This window comes from Amblyomma maculatum, chromosome 4, assembly GCF_055883805.1.
Source record: "Amblyomma maculatum isolate TAMU_Amacu chromosome 4, ASM5588380v1, whole genome shotgun sequence".
NCBI classification, from domain to species: domain Eukaryota; kingdom Metazoa; phylum Arthropoda; class Arachnida; order Ixodida; family Ixodidae; genus Amblyomma; species Amblyomma maculatum.
The window spans coordinates 88,568,531-88,593,860 of record NC_139347.1 but is presented as its reverse complement, the minus strand read 5'-3'; positions in this window follow the sequence as shown (position 1 = coordinate 88,593,860).

Sequence of the window (25,330 nt, the reverse complement as noted above, 5' to 3'; positions counted from 1 at the left end):
TCTGACTCCACCCTGACGCTTATATGACCCTATCTGACGGTATCTGACACAATTCCATCATGTCACTTTTGGGGCAAAGCAGCTCTTGCGCCATTAAATAACATAAATGAATGATGTCGCCACAGCTCCATGCCATAGATGAAAATATGCCTTTGGAGAGACATCGAAACAACGTTCGTGACCACAACTGCTTACGCATGCCACTGTTGTTCTTTTTACACGGTAGACATTCCAACAATTATAATGCTGCAATATTCTTATAACTCTCATTTTTATTTCTCATTGCCGCCAGAGATGCATCACATCGCCAAGAGCTCGTGTCTAGGTTTTCTCCCCATCAATCAAACAAAGGTGCACAGGTACACGCGTGTCTCAGCCGTTTTACGTAGCCGTAGTCTGGCAACGGCGTCCCTGTATTGGCACCAACGTCGTGTCGCGCCAAGCGACACCGCACTCCTCTTTCCCACGGCTGTGGTCTCGGCTGTCGAGCAAGTGTGTCGCGGGGTTTTCTCAAGAGCGGTGTAGCTGTTGCGACGGCGGCGGCTTCGGGGTTACAAGGCGGACGTTTCTCTTTCGTCGCGACCGCCAAGCGTGCCCTATAGTTCCACTCGTGGCGCGGCCGAATAAGTCGCGGCTGCGCGGCGGTCTCGGGCCTGCGGTTCGTCATCGCTTCGGTCGTCTCCGCGTCGTCGCGCTTGCACGAAGGGAGGGACACCGCGCTCGCCCGTGTAGTGGCGAACCCCACTGGCTCGGACACCGCGCTGCAGATAGGCGCCCCGTTCATTGACCCTGAATTGAAAGCCAAGAGCGAGGCGGGCAGCAGAGCGCGCAACCACCGCCACTACCACCCCTTCTGGGAACAGCCCGGCCATTAGCGGCTATCGCTTTCCACAGCCTCAAAACTGCGCTGCATCAACGTGACTCTGTGTACGCTCGACGCTAACGTACGCATTCTCCATCTCTTCGCCCTCTGCTTCCTTCCACAGAAACTTTTTTGCTATGTCTGTCTTCGATTTTTCAAAACTGTTTGTTTTTCTCTTTCATGCAACTCTGGAACTGCACAGACCTAGCCCCCTCTCGCCTTTGAAGCGCGCGAGAATTTTCTTTGGAGGTGATGCCGGAAGGAGAAGAGTCCTAGAACCGTGCCGCCCTCGGAGGAAGACGCTCTCACCCATTACGACATCCGTTTTTTTTTTTTTTTTTTTGTGTGTGTGTGTGTGTGTGTGTGTGTGTGTGTGTGTGTGTGTGTGTGTGTGTGTGTGTGTGTGTGTGTGTGTGTGTGTGTGTGTGTGTGTGTGTGTGTGTGTGTGTGTGTGTGTGTGTGTGTGTGTGTGTGTGTGTGTGTATTTTTTGCTGTTGTTGTTGTTATCCTGGGCGCCGATAGAGAGCTTCGATAGAGAGTGAAAGTCGAAGAGCGAGAGGAAGGAAAGAGATAGGGAAAGTGTGTGTAGTGGGGAGCGCCAAACTAATACATGCCTCGCATGCATGATGCACTCAGACTTTTTAGTGTGCACGGCGCGACATTTGCAATGTATTAAGATGTGCCATGGTGCGTTGTAATGCATCTAGTTGACCGGGCCGCAGTACTCATCAATCGTCAACCCAGCTTGCCTTCATACCTGCCTGCCTGGAGAGAAAATGAGGTATTATTGAAGTTTGGTTTGTGGGGTTTAACGTCCCAAAGCGACTCAGGCTATGAGAGACGCCGTAGTGGAGGACTCCCGAAATTTCGACCGCCTGGGGCTTTTTAACGTGCACTGACATCGCACAACACACGGGCGCCTTGCTTTTCGCCTCCATCGAAAAGGGGCCGCCTAGGCCGGGATTCGATTCCGCATCCTTGGGAACAGCAGTCGAGCGCCGTAACCACTGCGCCACCCCGGTGGGGCAAGATGTATTAATGAAGACTTTAGTCATCCACCAAGTGACAGAATAACCGATGCACCGAGTAACAGCGTAACCCGTGTTATAGCTGCGCCACGGATTTGATAAGAAGAGGTGTGAACGTTAAGGCGCGCCTCGTGGGCCGGCAAACGGAAATGAGGGTGCCAGACGAGGACAGCCAGGCTTCGTTGGGGGTATCCATCGGCACCAGGCCCACATAGACGGTGCCGGAAGTTGCTCTGTCAGAGCTATTGTACAGAGGATAAGCCAGAGTTTGTAGTACTGCTCCGAAGCCATATTCCCCGAGGGGGTTTGCCGGCCGAAGATAATTTTGGTGGCCGTGGTTGTATAGCGCGCTTGTTTATTGTTCAGCTCGAGGGGAAGGAAGGGAGCTCCAGATGGCCCGGCGGTGATTCGCTCGGAGGAGGCGCTTTGTTTATGGCGCGAGTTCCGTACGCCGGAAGACGCCAGCAAATGTGTTACGGGGATGCACCCTGGCGTGAACTCGTTGTGTGTGTGTGTGTGTGTGTGTGTGTGCGTGTGTGCGTGCGTGTACATACATATCCTGGCACACTCGGCGGGAAGCCACGTATTGAAAGCTTAGAGCTTGCAGCTTGCTCTTTCACTCTCTCTCTCTCTTGACCTCTTTCCTCCGCCCTCCTTTGGAAGTGGATGTGATTCCCTCGCCGATGAGGAGTTATGTTGATAAGTTCACTGGCTGCATCATCAGTGTGGTGCACATAGCATTGGCCATTTTATAGGAGTCATGACTTTTCTCATTTTCTGATTTTCTCCTTTCTCGCAGGGCGAGAAAGGAGAAAATTTCGCTGTTCATTGTTTTGTAGTCGGCCAGATTAATGAGTAAACAATGCTCGGAAATTAGCGCTTTCAACCTCGCGTATTACTGTACTCTTGATGGTAAAGTTGACACTTAATACTTTGTAAGATGTTTATTTGAAGTTGAGGGAGGTAGGAGGCGATTGAAGACAGTTGCTCGGACCAGCTCTCAAGTGTCACCCGGGCTCCAGGCTGCAGTACATTTACTTCCTCGCTGTAGCGCGTGAACTGCTGTCGGTCGAATGCCTTACAACTGTAACGCTTACAGTTTAACACTTTACGGCCCTTTGTACACAATTCTGTAGAGAGCAAACTTGCAGGTTCTTTAAGAACGCGTGGCAACGAGGAAATATTTGTTTCACGCGAATTTATCATCCTTTACTGCACAAACAAAAGTTTTGTAGCGAGAACTACATTGACACAGCCTCGCCATTTCGCCGTGCCTGTCCGAAGAGCGAAGAAAGAGGAAAAAGAAGCAGAAAAAGACAAAGTAGAAGAAAAAAGAAAAGACGAAGAAAAGAACAAGCAGAAAAAGAAGAAGGAGGAGGAGGAGAAGAAGAATAAGAAGAAGGAAGAAAAGAAAAAGAAGGAGGAGGAGGAAAAAAGAAAAAAGGAGGAGGAAGAGAGGGAGGAGAAGAAGAAGAAGGTGGAGAAGAAGAAAAAGAAGAAGACAGATAAGTGGGTAGTTGGCAGAAGCGACAGACAACAGTGAGTTGCTAGGACAGAAGGTTCGTTCGAACGTTGTGACGGCGGTGTGCTCCGGAGTTCGACGTAGAGACGATGTCATACCAATAGAGATCTTCTACACCTTGATGAGAATGGTCAACGACGAGAGGCAAGAGGTGCTCATACGTGAAGTGATTCCCCTATGACACAAATAAAGCTGTAATCATATAATAAACTACTATGCGCAAAAGACATGCCTTTACTTTTAAGCCGAACCTAAGCGTAGCCATGCTGATTGCTCTCCCGTAACTCCAGGTTTAACCACAATTGCTAAACCACAACTAATTCTTTTTGTGTCACACAGCAAAATGAGTATATTATATTTAGCAATAAAGCGAGCAGAGTAACAAGTCGCCTCCGATTTTTGTGCAGAAAAATTTTCTCTCAATCAAAAAATGTAATTTTTTCACCGCGATTCCAAGTCTAAGGCGGATATATCCAAGATGAAACCAATTGCAATACTCTTCGCCCATTTGCTTGAAAAGTACTGCCTTTCAGGGTTGCTTTTTCATCAGTTATGATTTATTTCACAAAATGTTTCACGTGTTTGTAAAAATTTAACCACTTGCTTTTCGTGCTAGGCTAAACTAACAAATTTTCATCCTCGACTCCTTATATTGTCACGACTGTTCGTCAAATTATGCGAGAAAATACATATTTTGTCGGTGGAAACCATAAATGGTGTCTGAAAGGGTTGGTTAAAATGCATTAAAGTGCGATCTCCGCGTGTACCGTCTCACCTCGTTTATAGGATTCCTCGACGTCCGCAGGCCCCATCAAACTTTTGATGTTCGGTTTTATTATTTCTTGCATCTTTTAATCTGTGCAGATAACCCTGCCTATTGTACTGGCTTGAGGTGCAGAAAAAAAAAAAAAGTTCTGCGCAACTTGGGCCACAAAGTCTTCCTAGTAGATAGCGCGGTTATGTATCCGCGAAGCGTTTTCCCCACCCTTCGCACAGTTCGTCTCTGTGATTTTTCTTTTTCCGCGTCGATTGAAAGCGCATATCCTGGCGGCGAAGCGAACGACTCGTCCTCGCAAGCACTAGGACGATAATGGTCACTAGGGAACTGTTTCTTGCTACGGCGAAAACTAGATTAAGGCCTAGTGAAAGTGCCCAGCGCAGACCGTCAGGTCGAATGAAACGAGAAGACAAACATAACTATATAGGCGTATAGTTTTAACCAGCATTCTCAAGGCGATCCTTAAAACACCATTTTTCTGGTTAATAAGACGCGGGAAACACATTAAATTGCCGGTTGGCTTGGCGCGAAACCGAGCCCATCGCAACTCACTTTTCGCGCACCGCTTCCTCGCGTTTCGCTCTTCTTCCCCTTCCGCGATCGCAGCTCTCCGGGGAGAGCCCGATCGCGTACACGGCGTACAACCCAACCCGTGGCGATGCAGTCGGTCGCCTCCTCTGGCTCGCTGCCACTGCTGCTGCTGCTGTCGTATCGGTGTACAACGCGGGCGCAAAACAACGCCTGCCTCTCCTTTGGCTTCTTATCGTAACGGCCCTGGGCCCCAATTATCCTATTATGCGCTCCGCCGCCTACGCTGCTCGTCCCACGCAACATCTGCGTGGCTCGCGTGGGAGCGCGATAACCGGTCCCTCTCCGAGTACACGTCGCCGCCAAGCGGTCTGTACAAGCACAAACAGACGCGAAAGCTGCGTTAGCGCGATCTTTATTTCATTTACTTCTGCGCCTGAAATAATTACGCCCGACCCGCGAGCGAGTTCTAGCGCGCGCGCCGTTAAGCGTGCACTTTGACGCGGTGCACCAGCTCGCGCGAGGGCAGAAAAGGAAAGAAAAACAAAGAGAGAACGAACAAACAAAAACTTCTGGCTGCGCGGAGGTCGTCGGCACCTAGGTCTGCCGACACGTGTTTTCTTCACGTCAATCGGTTGCTTGTTGCTTCCTTGAGGTCTTTCTACAGACACATTCCCACGAGCTGTACCCGTACTGTGATTCCGAAATGCAGACACGCACTTCCGAAATTATACGAGTGTGTACAAAAACTTTTCTAGGGTTTCTATTTCTGTCTGGTAAACGCCGCGGCAGTCATGTCCTCGGTACGTCTGCACATGCCATACGGCAAGCGCCGGCATAAACAACGCCGGCCCAAATCCTCGCCTGCTCGCCTGGCCATTGACGCATACCCATTTTAAGACCCCCCCCCCCTCCCCCCTCTCTCTCTCTCTCTATCCCCCCCCCCCCCCCCCCTCTGTTTCACAGTTTCTCGCGCGTGCCCACTCCTCTTTTTCATTGTTTAGCTTCGAATTCCTACAGTTCTGCTAGAATTCGAACCCTTTAGGACGGCGTCATCACGGCAGCTTAATTACAAGCCGGCGTTTTGCAATTAGCAGTACACCTGCAGATCATGTTGATTTGTTTTTCACGGTGACAGCAATTTTGGAGCTATCAAGGCGATTCTATCACTGCTCCATATATTGCATCGTCTTATAAATTGGTTTGTTTTTAGCTATCGGGTAAAATATTGACGCAGAAAAAATGCGACGTGCATTAAGGTGCGCTTCATTTTCATTACGGTTGCAATTAACTATCAATCGAACAAACTGGCTCGTTCGGGCGTTCCACGCGCAAACTAAAAGTTTCACTTTGTCCGCTCGACGAAAGCGACGATGCCAGGGAGCGTTTTTCTGCGCGGCCGAAGATGGGACGGCTGTGTGAGCGTACAAGTGGCGCACTGTTGCCAGGAGAGAGAGAAAAAGAGCGCTTTGCCGAGCCCGTGGCCGCCGCGCGCACCAAGCGTGACGGTGAAGGGCCGCCGTGCTTCTACTGCTGTCCCACGAACATCCGAGGCATCACCATTGCCAGCAGCAGCTCGGAGGAGGTGTGTCGCGGCTTACGACCGACCAACGATCGTCCAGTAACCCAGATACTGGGGCGCTCCAGTGCGATACGCCTCGCTTGGTCTGTCTTCCTCGTGCAAGCAGGCGTATAGACAAATGCTCTCCAGCGCTCTATGCCCACCATCGTTGAGGAGGAGCTGGAGTGACTGAGAACAGGCTTTTTCACTTGGCGGAGCAGGAGCGTCCTTTCTTTTTTTTTTTTTTTTTTCCCTTTGAAGTGGTTGAAGAAATGGAAATGAGAGTGCACTTTGTTGTAGGAAACGAACCTGAGCGCCGCGCATCGTTGTTTCGTGGTCCGCTTTATGTTTTCGTGACCAAAAGAGGGGGCCGTTCTGTGACTTTCTCTCGAAGAAGGTTGCAGCTGCTGGAGCCAGTCCTGTGGTTCGCTGTAAACCTAGCGTGATGGTAAGCAAAGGTGATATTTCGGGGCTTCTTTTATTCACGCGTTTCTGCCACAAAATTCTCGTAGTACGATAGCGCGACACTCATTATGATGACCTGCACGTCTGGTATCGTTCCTATAACGCTGCAGACTGCAACGTATAGTCGCACACTGAAAGTAAGCTAAGGTGATCCACCGAACGCGATCATCAGGGACACCAGTTAAACCTTGGTAACAGCGAGTGAACTTGCATTCGTTGCCAATTACGGACTCCATCCGTGGGACAAAACTCCAAATTAAACTGAAATTTGCACGCAGGTTAGCACTTCATTTTAGTAGGCGGTTCGATATATCTTTAGGTCGCAGATATGAAGCCCACTAACGCCGTATTTTTCATTAAAAACAGTAAACTATATAGCCCCCCCCCCCCCCCCCCCCCCACACACACACACACATACACACCTTGAAATCCCTCGAGACTCATCATGTATATTGATTCAAGATATTTGGAGTTTCGCACCGTACCCAAGGCTAATTGAATCGACTGGCTGAAAAATAATATGGCAGAGCGCGCCATTATCGAGAAAATCACATGAAACCGATGCTAACGTCAATGCTGACGCCTCAAAGGCGACAAGATGTTGCTGCGAGCTACATAGTAGAGACTCGAGCCAATACATGATCCAGGGATCAAGAAAAAGTGCGGACAAAAAACTGACACCAGCCGCACGAAGGTAACTCAGCCACCGCAACTATAGCTGTCGTTTTCAACATTCAAGAGGTGTTACTTTAGATAGTTAGATAAACAGTTTCGTATGCATATCTAGCGAATATTTTAACCAGTCATGGCATCTGAAATGCAAATGATAAAAACGTTGGAAATAAATGGCGCATGACGAAATGTTCGTTGGCGTTTCGCTTCTATGTAAGCTTGTTCCTCGTGCATTTCACGCACGCGCAAACAGGGGCATGCACGTTTTGACTCAGTCACAGTTACCACACTGTCCAAGCAGCTGCAATTTCGCATGCCTTCGGAGTTTCGCGCCTTTTCCCCCTTAACGCAAAGTAAGCGTTCAGAATGTATCAACTAGCATAGGTTTCGTGCCTTTCTCCCTATTGCTCACCTCTTTGATTTCGTCTACCGTTTCCTCACTATCTATTTATTTACGCCGCCCCAGTTCAGGTGCTCCAGATATAGCAGATATCGGGGCTGGCAAACACCTTTTCTCTCCTTTTGGATAAATGTAATAAAATAACCACATACTACTACTACTACTACTTTCGGTTCATTCGGGTTTTCACCAACTAATGCAAGCCCATGCTTTAAACATCTCGATAAGGCGCCTCCTCAAAGTTGGTTCATTAAATTCCAGTCCTCTCCGGCGTTCCTCAAGACACTGTACTTGGACTCTTGCTCTTACTGATCTACATTAATGACCTGCCTAGTAACATTGTTTCTAACATCCGCATATTTGCAGACGACTGCGTCATCTACCGTCCCATTCATAACCGTTCTGATTCTCGCATACTTCAAGATGACTTCAAACGCGTTGAAGCCTGGTGCGGCAAATGGTTAATGTCCTTAAACACTAATAAAACGTCATTACTTTCTTTTCATCGACGCCAGCCCTATCAATCCTCCAGGAATGTCATCTGTGGCTCCGAAATTTCATCTGTCCAATCATATAAATACCTTGGCAGCACAATTTCTAACACACTTAATTGGTCGGCACATGTAACGAACATTGCTAACGAAGCCAATCGCACTATTCGTTACCTCGTCGAAACTTTCGCCTCGCCCCTGCCTCGATTAAATCACTATAACTTACCTCACGTTCATTTGATGTAAGCTAGAACACGCGTGCTCAATATGGGGCCCTCATCAAACTAACCTTTGTACCATAATCGAATCAGTTCAAAATCTCACAGCCAGATTCATTTTTCAGACGACTCTTATCACTCCAGCGTAACTGCTCTTAAATCTCAGGTTCACCTTACTAATCTCGAATTGAGACGTTGCATCTTTAGGCTTTGCCTCTTTCATAAATGTTATCACACACCACTTGATGCTTCAGTGATATTACCAGTTCATCGCTTCTCAAACCGCACAGTCATCCCAAAGCTGTCTAATCTTCCCCCAGCGCAGACTACAGCTCATCTTCGCTCTTTCTTCGTCAAAGCTGCTCCGGACTGGAACAATCTGCCACTCGACTTGTGCGCCACTCCAATCCATCTCAATTCAAGGCAGCCATATTGAATCTATTTTCAAATGAAATAGCAGCCCAACCCTCATGCAATACTCTATTCCTGGGGTATTTGAGGTATTGATAATAAATTTGAATGCACTGGCTGCCACAATGTCCAAGATATATTTACTGATCATTCGAAATACTACTAGATTTGCATCCTACAATAATTTTGCACTTCCAAAAGTTCGAACTAACTATGGCATTCAGTCTGTTGGGTTTTCGCTAATAAAGCTATGGAATTCTTTACCTCATTGTATAAAAATCATCCCATGTGTATCTTCATTTAAACGTGAGCTCCGCTCATTTATTGTTTATTCCTGATGCCGTTTTTTTTTTTCACCGCATATTTATCCGGTTTGATTCCTTTAATACCGTTTTAGTGTATTTGTTGCTTGCTTTTTATAATGCTGTATTGTTTTTTAAATTTCGCTAACAAGTTTTAAATCATGCAGTGCTGCTTCATGCTGTTATTTGTTCTTTTTTTCGTTTGTAAATAGAGGTCCCAGTACAGTGTCAAACTTTGGGACCTCTTTCTGTAACCTTCTGTATAATCAAATGATTTATTTATTTCTGAATAAACTTTGAACTTTGAACTTTGAACCATTAGTAATTCAATTTCATTCTCGTGCCATTTGTCTTTTTTCTTTTTTAAAGCTCTTAGTGATACTGAGAACGGACGCAGACCTCCACTTGCAGCTCGCAGACTTCCAATCCAGCCACTTTACTTCCAAGGTCACCATACAGGGCGCCGCGACTGACGGAACAAGGCCATCGCCGAAAACGTCGTTCAGCCACGGCCTCGACTGAGGAGCACTTCGCCAGCCGAAGACAACGGGGCTCCGCTGACGGGGTCACGGTTCACTTGGCGCGTGAGACCAGTTTTCTCTTGGACGAAAATGCGGGAGCATAAGCGCGCAAATCGGTGCTCTGCCATCGATAATGATGACGCACCCTTCGTATATTTCCATGCGTGGTTGACGCCCGAAAAAATGCAAGACGACGTCTGATACTTGACATTAACCGTACCTATGTGTCATGCGGGTCAGAGACACATTCTCTTGCCGTCAAGGTCCTTGCACTTAGATGCAGAGCCGAACGTTGCGAGTATTTTATAGCTGTGTAAGTGTTAGTGTTCTCCCCTGAACCTACATGAGTATAACCACTTCAAAAGTATTCAGATGCCGTTGCTATATTTGGATAGAAGTCTACATATATCAAGCATGCAGTATATAGTGTAGTCTGTATAACTGCATAGTTAAATCGCAAATAAATTTTATACGCTTCTCTGTTCAGAAGACATACGTATGTAGAAACAATGACTTTTCTGTCGAGTAGGCAGTAAGTATTATGGTAATATTCGGATATATGAGTAGTTTATCATGCGCAGTTACTTGAGTATGATAGCGTGGATATATATATATTTTTTCAATTCGACGTTAAATTTGCGGCTACTGCTTTCTCCGGGTAGTGCCCGCACTGTGGGGAAATGTCCTCGGACCTCTTCCACATGGTGTGGGCGTGCCCCTCCAACCTTGCCTTTGCACTTGACCCGAACCCCACCCGGGAGGACTGGGAGGCGACTCTATTCGCCTGCGCCGACCTGAAAGCCCAAAATGCATTGGTCAAACGAGCAATGGCGGCAGCAGAAGCCACTGGGGTCCCGTACTAGGGACTCCACCTAGTGTTTGTGAGGGGAATGGCACTAAGCCTGACCCCAGAGCAACCTCCATACAACTCTCTCTTTTTAATAAACGTTTTAACCACCACCACCACGTGAACAGGACTCAATGCATACCAGGATACCATGTCAGCTCGTTTCGGTAGCGAACTGTCTGACCTGCGTTCTAAACGCCTGGCGGCAGTGTCGCTAAGTGCCAGCATTTAAAGCCGCTAGGTGTACCTATTGGTTGTATATTCGGACATTTGTGCTGGCAGCAGAAACGAACAAAAGAGGCAAATGGACCATAACCCCAGACGAAGAAATCATTGAAAGGAAGAAATGCGAGGTCATCTAAGTACCAGTTAGATTGCGATATAACAGAATCTGAATGTGGCCTGTTACGACCAAGCATCCGCAATTGCGCGCTCTATTGTTCGCCTGTGGGCATGGATAAGTTTTGTGAATATGTGGTGATGGTCCAATGGCTCTAAGTGAGCCTGTTTCCAGGAATCCTGTTTTGTAAGCATGATTTGCTTTGTGGACAACCTGCAAATGCCAAATTGACCCTGTCAAGAGAACGTCTGGAAAGACACAAAGAAACGTCCCCCTGCGGGAAATAGCAGGAAGTGCTTTCTTTCTTTTGTTCACCCTTCCAGTCGAGAAGTGCTATCCTCCCGTGATGAATGCCTCCTATCCAAAGGAGACGACAGAGTGACATGTCCGCTGACGTGCAGGACAAGAAAGGAGCATGACTCATACGGCCATTAAATGATTTCCCGGGAATGCAGGAAAGATTTGCAATTGTCGAAAAGGGACAATGTTGGGAGCCCTATGCGGCGCCACGTGCACTCGGGTTTCTGAGAAGTAAAACCCCTTGTCAGAACCAGCCTGTGGTTTCTTTGCTGAAGAATAGAAATGTACCTCCTCTCCTCGCCGTTCCCAAGCTTTTCCCGCCAACAAGTGATCACGCCCAACGAATGAATGCCGGACCAGTCAGTGCTTCAGACCATCAGTGCAGTGATGTGTTCGATTGGATGCCGATACCTGAGGGGCGTGCCCTGGATTTGGTTGGTCAGCATCTTCAGAGAGGGGCTGGACATAGGGGGTTTTAAGGACGCTGCAGAGCACGAAATGTCGCTCTGGGCCCTGGGTAAACGGCTCATCCAGTCGCTTCTCGCTATGAACTCTTAACGCTTGTCATTTTGCTGATGTACCCTTCTTCTTCATGTAAATATTCTTGTAAATACGTTTTCTCAAAGTGCCAGTAAACCTGCTTGTACATATTTTACCAACTTCGAAGATTCAGTCCTTCTTCAACCCGGAGTCTCTGCACGCTACCAAGTGAAGGCCGGGTCGCCATAGCCCCAGCGTCACGACAACTGGTGATCAGCGGTGGGATCTGAATCTACAAGCACAACGACTGGTGCCCAGCGTTGGGATCTGAATCTACAAGCCACAACATCTGGTGATTGGAGGTGGATCTGAAGCTACAAGCCACAACACCTTGTGATCGGAGGTGGCATCTCAAGCAACAAGCAGGAGCAACAATCGGCCAAGAGGGCAGCTCGGAACATCGATCGCATGTGTGGGTGAGTGCTTGGCTTTTCTTCTGATGTGGACCAGGTTCTAGAACAGGGTTAGATTTTAGAACTGGTAAAGAGAGTGTGGAAACGCCTTTAGGTTTGGTAGTTTGCACAGTTGTTTTGGAAGTAGCCGACACTCGGAGCGATCATGGACCTACAAAAGCTGCAGAAACCGGACCTGTTGCTATTGTGTGAGGAATTGGGAATTGATACAAGTGGTTTGGCACGAAAACCCTTGATTATAAAGGCAATCACTGATCTAGGAACCGATGATGAGGAGCTCAGTGAAGCATGGAACCTCATCGGTCAAAAAAAGGAACAGCTCAGACAGCAGAAAGAGCGTGAAATTGAAAGAGAAGCAAAAAAGCTGGAGCTAGAAATTGAGCTCCGGAAATTAGAACTAGAGTTGAGCAAGAGGTCGGGCGATTGTCCCCAGCTAGCGGTACCTCGTCTCAACAAGGAGGCAGATTTCAAGATGTCAAAGTACATGCAGCCATATGTGATATCAGGGGATATCGGTCTGTATCTGGCTAACTTTGAGCGAACTTGCGAAAAACTGTCCTTCCAGCGAGACACGTGGTCTCAGAGATTATTGACGGTTCTGCCCTGCGAGGCAGCGGAGGTTGTCGCGCGGCTAAGCAAGGAGGACGCGGACAACTACGAGAAGGTTAAAGCTTGCCTTCTGAGAAAGTATAGGCTTAGCGCCGAGGCGTTCAGACAACGTTTTCGGAACGCTACTAAGTCCAGGGACGAGAGTTACCCTGAATTCCTGTACAATTTAAGAGTAAATTTGGGCGAGTGGCTAAAGAGCACAGATTCCTACAGTGATAGGGACGCTGTAGTCGAGCGAATTCTTTTGGAGCAGTTTTATAGCTGCCTCCCAGACAAAGAAAGAAATTGGTTACAGGACCGAGGCGACATTAAGTCGGCAACTGAAGCTGCCGAAGTAATTGAGGAGTACGCTTCGCGCCGACAATTCAGCAACCCAGCAGTGGATAGGCTCCGCAATCCCAAGTTGAGTGTAAATAACCGTCAGAAAAGGCACTTTGCTAGATTTGCAAACGAAGAAAGGAAGGCTTCTTCAGGCAAACGCCCTAGAAAGGACGGCAGTGAGAAAAGTGGGGAAGTGACCAACGCGCAGAACACAAAGAACAAGCTTGGGGCTAGGAAGCCGCTCACATGCTTTAGGTGTAATGAGCAGGGTCACATTGCCGTCAACTGCCGGAAAGAAAAGTTTGTTTTCTCGTATGTCAGTGACTGCGATGAAAATATGCAGCTTTTAGAACCCTACCTGCATGACCTAGTAGTCAACGGGAAGCCTTGCAAGGTACTGCGCGATTCGGCCGCAACGATGGATGTTGTCCATCCGGCGTATGTATCGCCTTCCGACTATACAGGACAGTGTGCATGGATCCGACAGGTAGTTGAGGAACAGAGTGTGTGCTTGCCGATCGCGAACGTGGTCATCGAGGGCCCTTTCGGCGAATTAACAACCGAGGCTGCCGTTTCAGGAAAGCTTCCTAAGTGCTATCCGTATTTGTTCTCCAACAAATCGGACATGCTGCTGCGAAAGAGGGGCATCCTTTTCGGAGACAGAGTTGTGCAAGCCTTAACACGTTCAAAGGCGCGAGAACTAGCTACACTGCTCATTCCAGAAAAATCCACAGCGGAGGAAACGGCAGTTAAAACAGTGGTAAATGCGGAAGATAGCAGGTCAGAAAACTTTGAGAGCGAGGCATCTCAGATATGTCAACTTGAAAGTGAGCTTGATGAGACGCGGAATGAGGACGTTCTTGAGAGTAACCTCTTGCCGCCAGTGTCTAGTAATCTCACGAGACTTTTAAGTGGAACCCGAGAGGACTTAGCTATAGAGCAAGCCAATGATCCCAAGATACAGGAGATAAGGGAGCGCCACCGCGCCACTAAGACAGCAAACAATATTTCTTTCGAGATGAGAAAGGGAGTGCTGTATCGCTTATTCAAGGATAAGCGCGAAGTACAGTGGGAAGGACCGGCTGAAGTCGTTGCAAAGCTTTCTAACACTAACTACGCAGTGAAAATTCCCGGTAGGCGTAAAGAAGTGCGCATTTATCATTGCAATCTTATGAAGCCTTATGTGCAGAGGGAAGCCGTGGTAAATCTAACGTTAAACCTTCCCGAGGAGATGGGGGACAACTTGATTTGCCTCAGCGGAAAAGGAAGCAACGCTCAGGAGCTTCTCAAAAAGACGGAACAGAGAGGAGAACTAAAGAAATCCCAGCTGTCCGATCTGGGCGAGATAATAACAGAGTTTGAGGCCTGCTTCGTGGACAGGCCAGGCAGAACTGATTTGACTGAGCACGATATTGAGCTGACTTCAGACGTGCCAGTGCGATCAAGGTGCTACCGATTTTCTCCAAGGCAAAGAGAAATTCTGGATAGGGAAGTAACTCGCATGCTGGAATTGGGAGTAATAAAACCCTCGGAAAGCGATTATGCTTCGCCTATGATCTTAGTAGAAGCTCCAGGTAAAGACCCTAGGCCTGTGGTAGACTACCGAAAGCTAAATTCTCTCACCAGGGATCAAGTGTATCCTATTCCGAATATTGAGGAGAGAGTAGAACAGGTCAGTAGAGCGGCATATGTGACTACGCTGGACCTTACTCGAGGATACTGGCAAGTACCGCTCACTGAACGCGCCAGCAGATACGCGGCTTTCGTCACTCCGACGGGCAGCTACCAGCCAACAATGATGAGTTTCGGGCTCAAAAATGCTCCATTTTGTTTTTCCCGACTCATGGATAGGGTTTTAAAGGGGTGTGAAACATTCGCGGTGCCTTATTTAGATGACATTGCGGTTTTTTCCGACTCATGGGCGGACCATATGGTACATCTAAGAGCTGTACTGAGCCTTTTGCGTCAAGCTGGACTAACCGTAAAGGCCGAGAAATGTTGCCTGGCAAGGGCGACCGTGGACTACTTGGGTCACAATGTAGGTCAAGGTTTCAGGAAACCCAGCGAGATTAAGATTTCTGCGGTAGCAGACTATCCGCGGCCGAGCACGAAGACGGAAATTCGAGCATTCCTAGGTCTGACTGGGTACTACAATCACTACATCCCTAACTATTCAGCTTTGGCTAGCCCTCTGACCGACGCTCTCCGCAAGACAGAACCGACAAATGTAGTCTGGGACGAACAAAATGAAGCCTCCTTCGTAAACCTGAAGGCTGTGCTGATTAGCCGTCCTGTATTGCGAGCTCCAGACTATGACCGGGAATTCACGGTCCAGTGTGATGCCAGTGATCGAGGGTTAGGTGCTGTTCTCTGCCAGAGAGATGACGACGGTAATGAGCACCCCGTGCTCTACTTGAGCAGAAAACTGAGTTCTAGAGAGAGGGCTTATTGCGCGTCAGAGAAAGAGTGCGCTTGCATTGTATGGGCCATTCAAAAATTGCAGTGCTATCTTGGAGGGGCCAAATTCACCGTAGAGACGGACCATTGTCCCCTGGCTTGGCTGCAAACTGCGACATCGAAGAACAGTCGCCTTCTTAGGTGGAGCTTGATTTTACAGCAGTACAATTTTGAAATAAGATACAAAAAAGGGAAGTTAAATGGGAATGCGGACGCGCTTAGCCGCTCTTTCTAAGCGGTCCGAGATGTTCCTCACCATGTATCCAAATTGATAATCAGGTTTTTTTTTTTTTTTTTTGGTTTTCTAGGAATACGTAGGTCCTAACGTCTTGAGTGTGGGCTTTTCTCGAACAACAATGGCAGTTTTCTTTTGACCTGGTCTCTTCAGACGGGAGCCGAGTGCTTGCTTCGACATGTGGTTGAGTTTCAGACAGCTCGAGCAATTTGGCCTACAACAATCAAGACAACGCGACAAGCAACAGCGAGCTTCAAGCGTTCACGTGCAGGCCATTAAGTCGTCTCTTCATGCAGCAGCTGGGACTGCTGCCCTCCGAGACTCTTCTGGCGGGGGAGGAGGCTGTTACGACCAAGCATCCGCAATTGCGCGCTCTATTGTTCGCCTGTGGGCATGGATAAGTTTTGTGAATATGTGGTGATGGTCCAATGGCTCTAAGTGAGCCTGTTTCCAGGAATCCTGTTTTGTAAGCATGTTTTGCTTTGTGGACAACCTGCAAATGCCAAATTGACCCTGTCAAGAGAACGTCTGGAAAGACACAAAGAAACGTCCCCCTGCGGGAAATAGCAGGAAGTGCTTTCTTTCTTTTGTTCACCCTTCCAGTCGAGAAGTGCTATCCTCCCGTGATGAATGCCTCCTATCCAAAGGAGACGACAGAGTGACATGTCCGCTGACGTGCAGGACAAGAAAGGAGCATGACTCATACGGCCATTAAGTGATTTCCCGGGAATGCAGGAAAGATTTGCAATTGTCGAAAAGGGACAATGTTGGGAGCCCTATGCGGCGCCACGTGCACTCGGGTTTCTGAGAAGTAAAACCCCTTGTCAGAACCAGCCTGTGGTTTCTTTGCTGAAGAATAGAAATGTACCTCCTCTCCTCGCCGTTCCCAAGCTTTTCCCGCCAACAAGTGATCACGCCCAACGAATGAATGCCGGACCAGTCAGTGCTTCAGACCATCAGTGCAGTGATGTGTTCGATTGGATGCCGATACCTGAGGGGCGTGCCCTGGATTTGGTTGGTCAGCATCTTCAGAGAGGGGCTGGACATAGGGGGTTTTAAGGACGCTGCAGAGCACGAAATGTCGCTCTGGGCCCTGGGTAAACGGCTCATCCAGTCGCTTCTCGCTATGAACTCTTAACGCTTGTCATTTTGCTGATGTACCCTTCTTCTTCATGTAAATATTCTTGTAAATACGTTTTCTCAAAGTGCCAGTAAACCTGCTTGTACATATTTTACCAACTTCGAAGATTCAGTCCTTCTTCAACCCGGAGTCTCTGCACGCTACCAAGTGAAGGCCGGGTCGCCATAGCCCCAGCGTCACGACAGGCCCAGCTATGCACGACCACACATACCATGCATTATTACACAGAATTGCATGGTGCATATACAATGCATCACCACACACATTTTTTGAACTTGTTATAATTTTATCTGACCGTGGCTAAGTAATTTCCGGTCTCTTCCTTCTCTTCTCTGAAATCCCTGAAAAAAAAAAAAAAAAAAAAAAAAAAAAAAAAAAAACGAGGATATTTCTTTCTCTTTCACTACACTGAAACCGGCCAAAAGTTGGCATCTACAAGCTGGCTCTTATGTGTACCAACCTTGGCGGGTGGTGGTTCGTCCCATGGCAGTCACCTTCCGGTCTTTCCCTTCTCTCCCTTCGAAGAGGAAAAAGGGGTTTCCCTTTCCCTTTTTCCTCCTGCCAACAGTGACAGGTCACATCTGTCACTTCTATGTACCAAGTTTGGCAGATGAGATTTGACAAGTGTGAGATGCAGCTCGTTGTAAAAGCAGAGCTTGTGCTCAACCCATTTGGCTATCCGCGCCACGTGTGTGATAGACATCGGCATTCCAAAGACTTGATACTGGTAAGTGAAGCCGTGCACTCTGTGACGCTGCTTGCCTTCCCAACTTTCGCTCGACCACTGGTTCAACCATGCTTTAAACCTGCCTAACGTTTTTTATCCGAATAATATGTGAATTCCCGGCGAATTCATGGCTGGGTCAACTGTGGACAGCGAAACCTTTTGCTTCATCACTAGCTTAAGCGTTCGATAGTTAAAAACGTTGTTAAGTTCCGCGGAAGGAAAAAAGTTGCTCCGGAACCAAGTACAAATGCATTTTCGCTCAAGAGACCTGCATGTTGTTAACCTAGAAACAACAAGAGCAGACGGACACTAGAGCTTGACACTGAAAGAAAACGAAGTAGAAGTCGTGACGGTTTATCAACAAGACGAACTCACCAGTTTGTTTTCCGAGATCTACTTATCTACTTATCGAGATCTAATTATCTCTTTTGGATTCTCGGAAGAACGTACGACATCGTTGCTCTTAATGAGCCTTCAACGTGCCGCGGACGCGGGGCAATTAAAGAACAAACTTTAGCGAGTGCGAATTGGCTCCGTCTGTCAGCCGACTCGTGGGGTCCATAATGGCCTCTCAGGCGTCGCTGCGCGGTCGTTACTTGTGTCGGGCAATGATATGAAACTAGTCTCTCCGCCCTCTGATGATTCGCGGAAAGAAAAGAAGAAGACAGTGAAGGCATGCTTCTGCTGCAGGACGGCTTGTATGTACATAATACGAAGGAGCGAAAGTTACAGCAATGGTATCTCCCCCCCCCCCCCCCCTCCCCTGCCCCCTTGTAGGATGAAAAAGCACCAACAACAACATCATTAGTTAAATAAACAAAATAAAAACTAACAGCTCTGAGCTGCAGGGTCTACTGCAGTTCCATACACAGGTCAGCATCACAGAAGGCAACTCTGCAGGCGCCACTCTGTCGGTTACTGTCCAGACGCTTCTTGAGCCATATTTCCGCCGCTATACGCTGTTGCTTTCATCACGGCACCGTATCGCCAGTGAAGGCACGTCGTGTTGCATCTCTCCACGGACCAGGAACAAATCACGCGCGATGATATCAGGCGCAGTACCAGGAACTGAACACTTATCAACCGGAAGAATGCGCCTCCTGCCGACAGCTGAATTGGGCAGACGCAAGAACCGGAAGGCATCGCTATTTCGCTAGGAGCAGTTGTACGTGTACGCTTTCAGAAAGATTGAACAATTCCAGCTACTTGACCGGCCTATGTGACGTCGCCTGAGGCTGAACTGCTCGGTCTTGTACTAACGTGGTTAAGAGATCAATTGTGACTGCATGGTCTAGAGGAGAAGAGAGAAACACATCCTTGTAGTCCAGACAACGATCTCGATTGCCTCTGGAAGAATCAGTTATTACCGCAGAATTAATAACAGTGATTAATCAAGTGCCAGAGAAAAACCTGTTCGCTTTGATACTGGTGCACTAATGATTAATAAAACGTTTACAAGGAGCAAAGGCACACGTATAGATGGCTGTTCGCAGGTGGCGTTGGAGGGCGCTCTGACGTATAATTGCGGGCAAGAGTAGAAATATGGGGAGACTCAGGAGCAGTTAGCATGTGTAGAGAGAGAAACAAAACCAATTTTAATCCAGTGAAACAGATCGGGTCCAGATTGCGAGAAAAATAAAATTCTGCAAAATAGCACCATACTACTAACTTGAACTTTGGGGTAATTTATTCTGTAGACAACCCAATCCGGAAAATTGGCGGAAATTGTTCTGCAAGCGTGTAAAATACCCAACAAAACAGAAACCTTTATTATAGGGAGTGAATTAAAAAAAAAAAAAAGAAGAAGTAGAGATGCGCGAACAGTACTTCCGTTCAAAGCCGAGTAGCATCGGCTTATGGGATTTGAACGTCCAAAAGCGACTCAGGTTATGAGAGACGTTCGGAACCGTTGTTTGGGAATCGAAGCCTAGTCTTCATGCGGTGCACAAGAATGCGATCGTTAGCTGAATGCCACGGTCATTGTCACAATGAGCATATCGTTATCAAGGCAGAAAGTTGGGCTGGTTGGTGTGTCATCGTTAATTAAAAAGACGCGCATGTAACAAGGACACATACATAGAAAAAGACAGGACAGGAGCATATTCTTTTCGATCGGGAAAAAGGCGCGAAAAAGGCAGAGCCAGAAATTCTTGACAAACGTACTTTTCCAACAGGAAATTGTTTATGAACGCAATTTTTCGTATGTCGTAACACCGACCCTCAAGAATCAATATATTCGCGTATCATCCCTCCAAACGCTTGCACTTTTCTGCCATTTATTTTCAAAAATACACCCCACTAGTTTTCTATGGCACTCTTTACTAGCCGGATACGAACGTGCAAACTTTAAAAGTAAAATTTTTTCTGCGCTTCGGAAGGTTATACCGTTATCATCGATACTCTTAACATTTCCTTGCAATATTGTACCGTTGACTAAAATTAATGTTTTCTCTGAAAACTGAACTCGATGGTACAAAGAAATTTTCTCCTGAGTAAGGGATAGTATGAGTCATTATAAGGTTCCTTGATTGCTGTAAGCATGCTAGTTAACGTCAACGGACGCACTTGCTCAGTTGAAGACATTGGGTATACTTCGTTTGCTGTGGTTAGCAATGGCTTTGGTTGGTTTGGTTTGTGGGGTTAAACTCCCAAAGCGACTAAGACTATGAGAGACGCCCTATAGTTGAGGACTTCGGAAATTTCGACCACCTAGGGTTCTTTAACGGGCACTGACATCGGACAGCACGCGGGCGCCTTGGTTTTCGCCTCAATCGAAAAGCGGCCGCCGAGGCTGGGCTTCGATCCATGCATCCGTGGGCGCAGTAGTCGAGCGCCGTAACCACTGCGCCACACCTGCGGGGCAGGTTAGCAACGGCATCAGGGATAGAAGTTTGAAAAAACCGCCATTTCGCGTACACTCTAGGACAAACATAAGCGCACACAATCAACAGCTGCGTATCCACAACATTTGCGCACCGCAAGCATTCGGCATCTCGAATCACAGCTTGACGTCACTAACGCTCTTTGGCTAGAAACATTCCCAGAACCGCAAAATTAAGCTACGTTTTGTCAGCATGTACAACTCGTCTGCCTCTACAAGGACACTACTGCCATTCAATCCGTGTCTGCGCAAGCAACTGCACTGTCATTTGCAGCTCATCGAGGTTTCTCTGCAATACGCGAAGCCATTGGCTGAGCGCGCTCACCGTGGATGTTGCTGTCCATGGCAGAACCTACTCCGTGCGCCTCGTCTCAGGCAGGTGCTGCAGACACTGGTGCACGTCTGCTCCGGTAAACTTGAAAATGAAGCGGCTTTCTTCAAGACTCACCTCGTGAGGACGCGGCTTTCTTCAAGACTCACCTCGTGAGGACGAAACGAGAGGAGGAGCTCGGCTGTACGGGGGGAGCGGAGAAACGCTGCCGAGAGCGGACCTTACCTTTCCCCCTTGTTTCGCGCGCAGGAGAGCGCGTCGCGGTCATTGGTCATCCGTGGCGGCCCACTTCTGTCGCGGACACTGAAAAGCGGCGGCCGGACCGAACTTGGACGCGGAACCCGGCTGTACTTTGCTCAACATGTTCCTGACATCGGCTGGCATGCAGGTTTTCCGCCTGGTTCGGCACCGCGGCCGCGCCGAACGCTTCGACCTCCGTACTGTTTTCAGCACGCGTGCACCTTTGCCTGTGCTGTTGCGTCGTTCACGTTATGTCAGTCTATGACGACTTCAGGTCACATTTAAAATGCACCGACGCAAAAGAAATCATTAGGTGCTGTAATGAACGCTCCTTCATGAGTGCAAATAGCGTGCCACTCTGCTTGGAGCAAAATTTATTGGGTAGAACATTGCGCAAAGCTGGAGAAATCGCGCCGAGCATGCGGAAATGCTTATATTGCCCAAAAAGTATACTGCTTTAAGCCATTTCACCAGTACTCAAGGGTAACAATATCTCATCTCAAATATTCATGCATCTTAATGTGTTCCTAATCTAGGCTTGATTTTCGGGGCACCAAACGCTCACCTAAACAGGAATGGAAAATGCTTGATGAATCTTAATATATGCAGACTTGGGAGCAATGCAGTCTTCCGAAGTGTGGACGTTTGGGTTAGCTGGTCTGACATGTTTCCGCAGAGAAAGGAGAATGCCAAGATCATAATAACGCGATACCCAGAAATCTAATGTTCGATTTGTGGGCCGTTCTTGTGGACGTTATGTTTGAGCGGCATAAGACATAAAGGCATGCGACAGAGCAGCACGCAGAAATGGCACAGCCACAAATCACTGCAGGCAAAACACAGCACTGCGATAAAACAGCGCACCAAAAAAAAAAAAAAAAAAAAAACAGCGCAGCTGAATATGGTGAAGTAGAGCTTGAAGAGTGTGCATGGCAGAACAAGGGGTTTTGCAGCAGTCGCTGGTATTGCTCTAATGACGCTTTCTTTATCCCCTGAGTTACGCCGTCAGAATATGCGCAAATGAGAAATGAAATTGATCTAGAAATCTATCTGCTTCTATGGACGAAGCTATCTCGCCAGGCTAATTTGGATAAAGTAAGTTTGATTGATACGCCAAAGCAATTCCTCATTTGCCATCAAGTAGTCGGAAAACTCGGAGTTGTCAAGTCCTGATGCTGGCGCAGTAACCGTAACGATCGAGCCGCTAGACGATATTTAAATGTACGGTTGCACAACCGTGCTATAGACAACCACGAAAGGCAAGTGTCAGGCCGAAAATATTTTCTGCGTAAGGGCTTACTTAGCCTTACAACCTAGAGTAACCTACGCAACCTCATCTAATCTAAGAACAACGATAACATAATGTGGCCTCGACACCATACTGCTATTTTTCATCCATGATGAGTCTTCTCTTGCTACCACACTCTTCAGAGCTGAAGCATCTCGTCAGCTTGCCCGTGTTCGAATTTTATCATCGCAAGAGCGTTCTAAGGCCCGTTACGACGCCCGACACCAACAAGTCTCTTATGCTCCTGGTGACATTGTGTGGTTGTGGACACCTCTACGTAAGCGCGGTGCGGTCTTTGTCAGAAACTGCTGTCACACTTCACTGGACCATTTATTGTGTTAGGGTGTATAAGCGACCTGAGTTGCCTTATATCACGCCTAACTGCAAGTGGTCGACGGTCACGCCAGTCTCGGGAAGCGATTTCATACCAGAGATTCTATTTAACTCGCCCGAGGGAAATGTGACGAGCTTTCGCAGAGCACCGACAGAAGAACGGTCGGACGGATTGGTAGAGAGGGAGGAGGAGGAAGGGCCGAAGGGCGTTCGTATACGCTTCGCTGCGGTCCTGCTTCGTTCGATCCCTGTAAATACCCCCCCCCCCCCCTCCCGTGTGCGGTATACCCTTTGTGGTTATGGCTATAATAAGTTCGCCCCTCCCGATGCGCTGCACCGCACTGCGCTATGCCGTCTTTTTCCCCCTTTACTGCTCCGTCGCCGTGATGTTTTCCCCGTTAGTGTATGTTTCGTCTCTGCACTGTTTTCTCTTTGCGCTATTTGGTCACTGTGCTGCTTTGTCGTGGACGGTCTTTTTGCGTCACTGTTCTCGTGCCCCTGTTGTTCGCACTGATCGGGGTGCATTAGTGCCAGGAAAGGCCACGAAGCATACTCGCTCAGCTCAGATAGTGAGCTTGTACTCCAATCGTAGCCTTTCGCAGATCAATATCAGCTCTCAGGAAGATCGGTCATCCATCGCACGCAGCCACCGGCCGTTCTTCCCCTTCAGTGTACAGGGAGCACGAAGCACCGTGATTTAGGCAGGCATAGCAGTGAACGCATTGAATACTAATTACATTCTTCCAGTGCGGCGCGTACAAGTCATCACAGCGAGACCACTAGCAGGTGTATTTTCGAGCTTCGTCAGGTTTATAAACGTTAATTAGACTTTACGAAGGCGAGTCAAGAACGTGGCGGAGTTTTGGTCTGTCTGCCCCTTTCTGACACATCCAAAGAATTGTAGAACCTGCATGCAATAACATGTACAGCCTTTGTAAAAAATATACGGCCCAGTGGTTTTTCTTCTAAGCCCCGTAACCGGGCTCGTATCGCAACTCTGGCGTCCCAAATGTCATAGATGACGAAACTCGTTCTTATTCTGCTCTAGCTTACATTCATATTCCAGTATTGCTGCCAGCAACCACGTTACAGTGCTTAGAAGCGATCCTCTTGGGATGTATACTTTTGACAAATACTGTACATATAAAAAGCGCAAGTTTTATTTTGTTAAAAAAAGAGATCAAGCTTTAAATTTCTGTATCGCAGTGTAGATACCTTTGGTGTCATTTGATATTCACGACGCGATCCGGGTGTTTGGAAAGGTGAAAGGTAGAAATCAGCGAAGTTGATTACTTCCTCCGTCAATAACTCAAATTTGACCCTCACGCTCAGTATAAAGGCGATTTGTCAAAATACGTTTAACCCCTTTGATGGCCGTCTGTCTGAAGTCTCAACTGACCTCGAAAATTCGTAGGTGCCATAAAGAGTAAGGAAGACGAGGCTCCGCACCTGAAACTTGTAGAGGCGCCGAAAAACAAGCAAAACGGTGGAGAAAATCGACGCGACCAGCGGCGCACGGCAGAAAATGAAGTTTGACAGAGGGTACGCGCTGCACCGTATTGACGGCCGCTTTTCTCGAACGCTGAGTAGCGAAATTGTTCTTAACCGCTCTGCTCGGTCCGAAGGTGAAAAACGAGGAAATCAGATTCTTGCGAGGGCGCAGGAAGAGGTGAACGTTCGTAGGCGGTGCCCTTTCCTATTTCATTTAGGTTAAGCTGCAGCGGAGTGCGCCTTTCTCTTTCAAGAAAACGGGCCATTTTTATGTTTCTTTCACCTTGAAAAAGCATACCGCCGCTTCGCCACTGAGAACAAACAGATAAACTGCCAGAAGGGGGCAGTGAAAAGGACGAGGAAACCTTATATTGCCGCAAGTGCCGGCGAATATACAGCACGGGCAGCTGCATAGCCTTTTTTTTTTTTTTTTTTTTCTGTTCTAAAGAACCTCGTTTACCGGGGAGTGCGAACTCTCATTTTTCTTTGATTGCTTATATTATTTGCTGGTAACTCTCCTTTAGGCCATGCCGCAGCAGCCGCCAGTACGCGAAACCATGTATCGACCACTCCTTCGAGCTACGCCTGAAGCTAAGCAGAAAAAAAAAAAGCGCCGCTGTTTCTTCGTACATATAATTTTATTTGGGTTTGTTTCATGGGGCGCTCACGTGGTGCACGAAACTTCTGGCCGCTGCATATTGGGGTTGCAGTGGCTCGCGCATTACCAGTTTAGAAATGCTTATTAGAACTGGTGAAATGGTGTGTAATTTCATTTCGACAGTTTTATTTTTTCAGACCTTCTCCTCCCTTTATTGTATATTTCATTCTCACTCAGCGCGCCGTTCGATCTGTGCGCCTCACTTTTTCAAGTCTGTGTGGAACGCGGCAGAGCGTTCACGACGCCTTGTGTGCACAACGGGGTTATATCTGGACGAGAAGTTTCCTTCCTGACCGGCAGTTCGAGTTTTAAGGAGAAAATATCCCAGTGCATTCATTCGTGGGCGTCAGATCCATTGTACGCAATCGCCTACGATACGGCGATGAAACTGGCTGGTTGGACGGTGAGGCAGGGGCAAA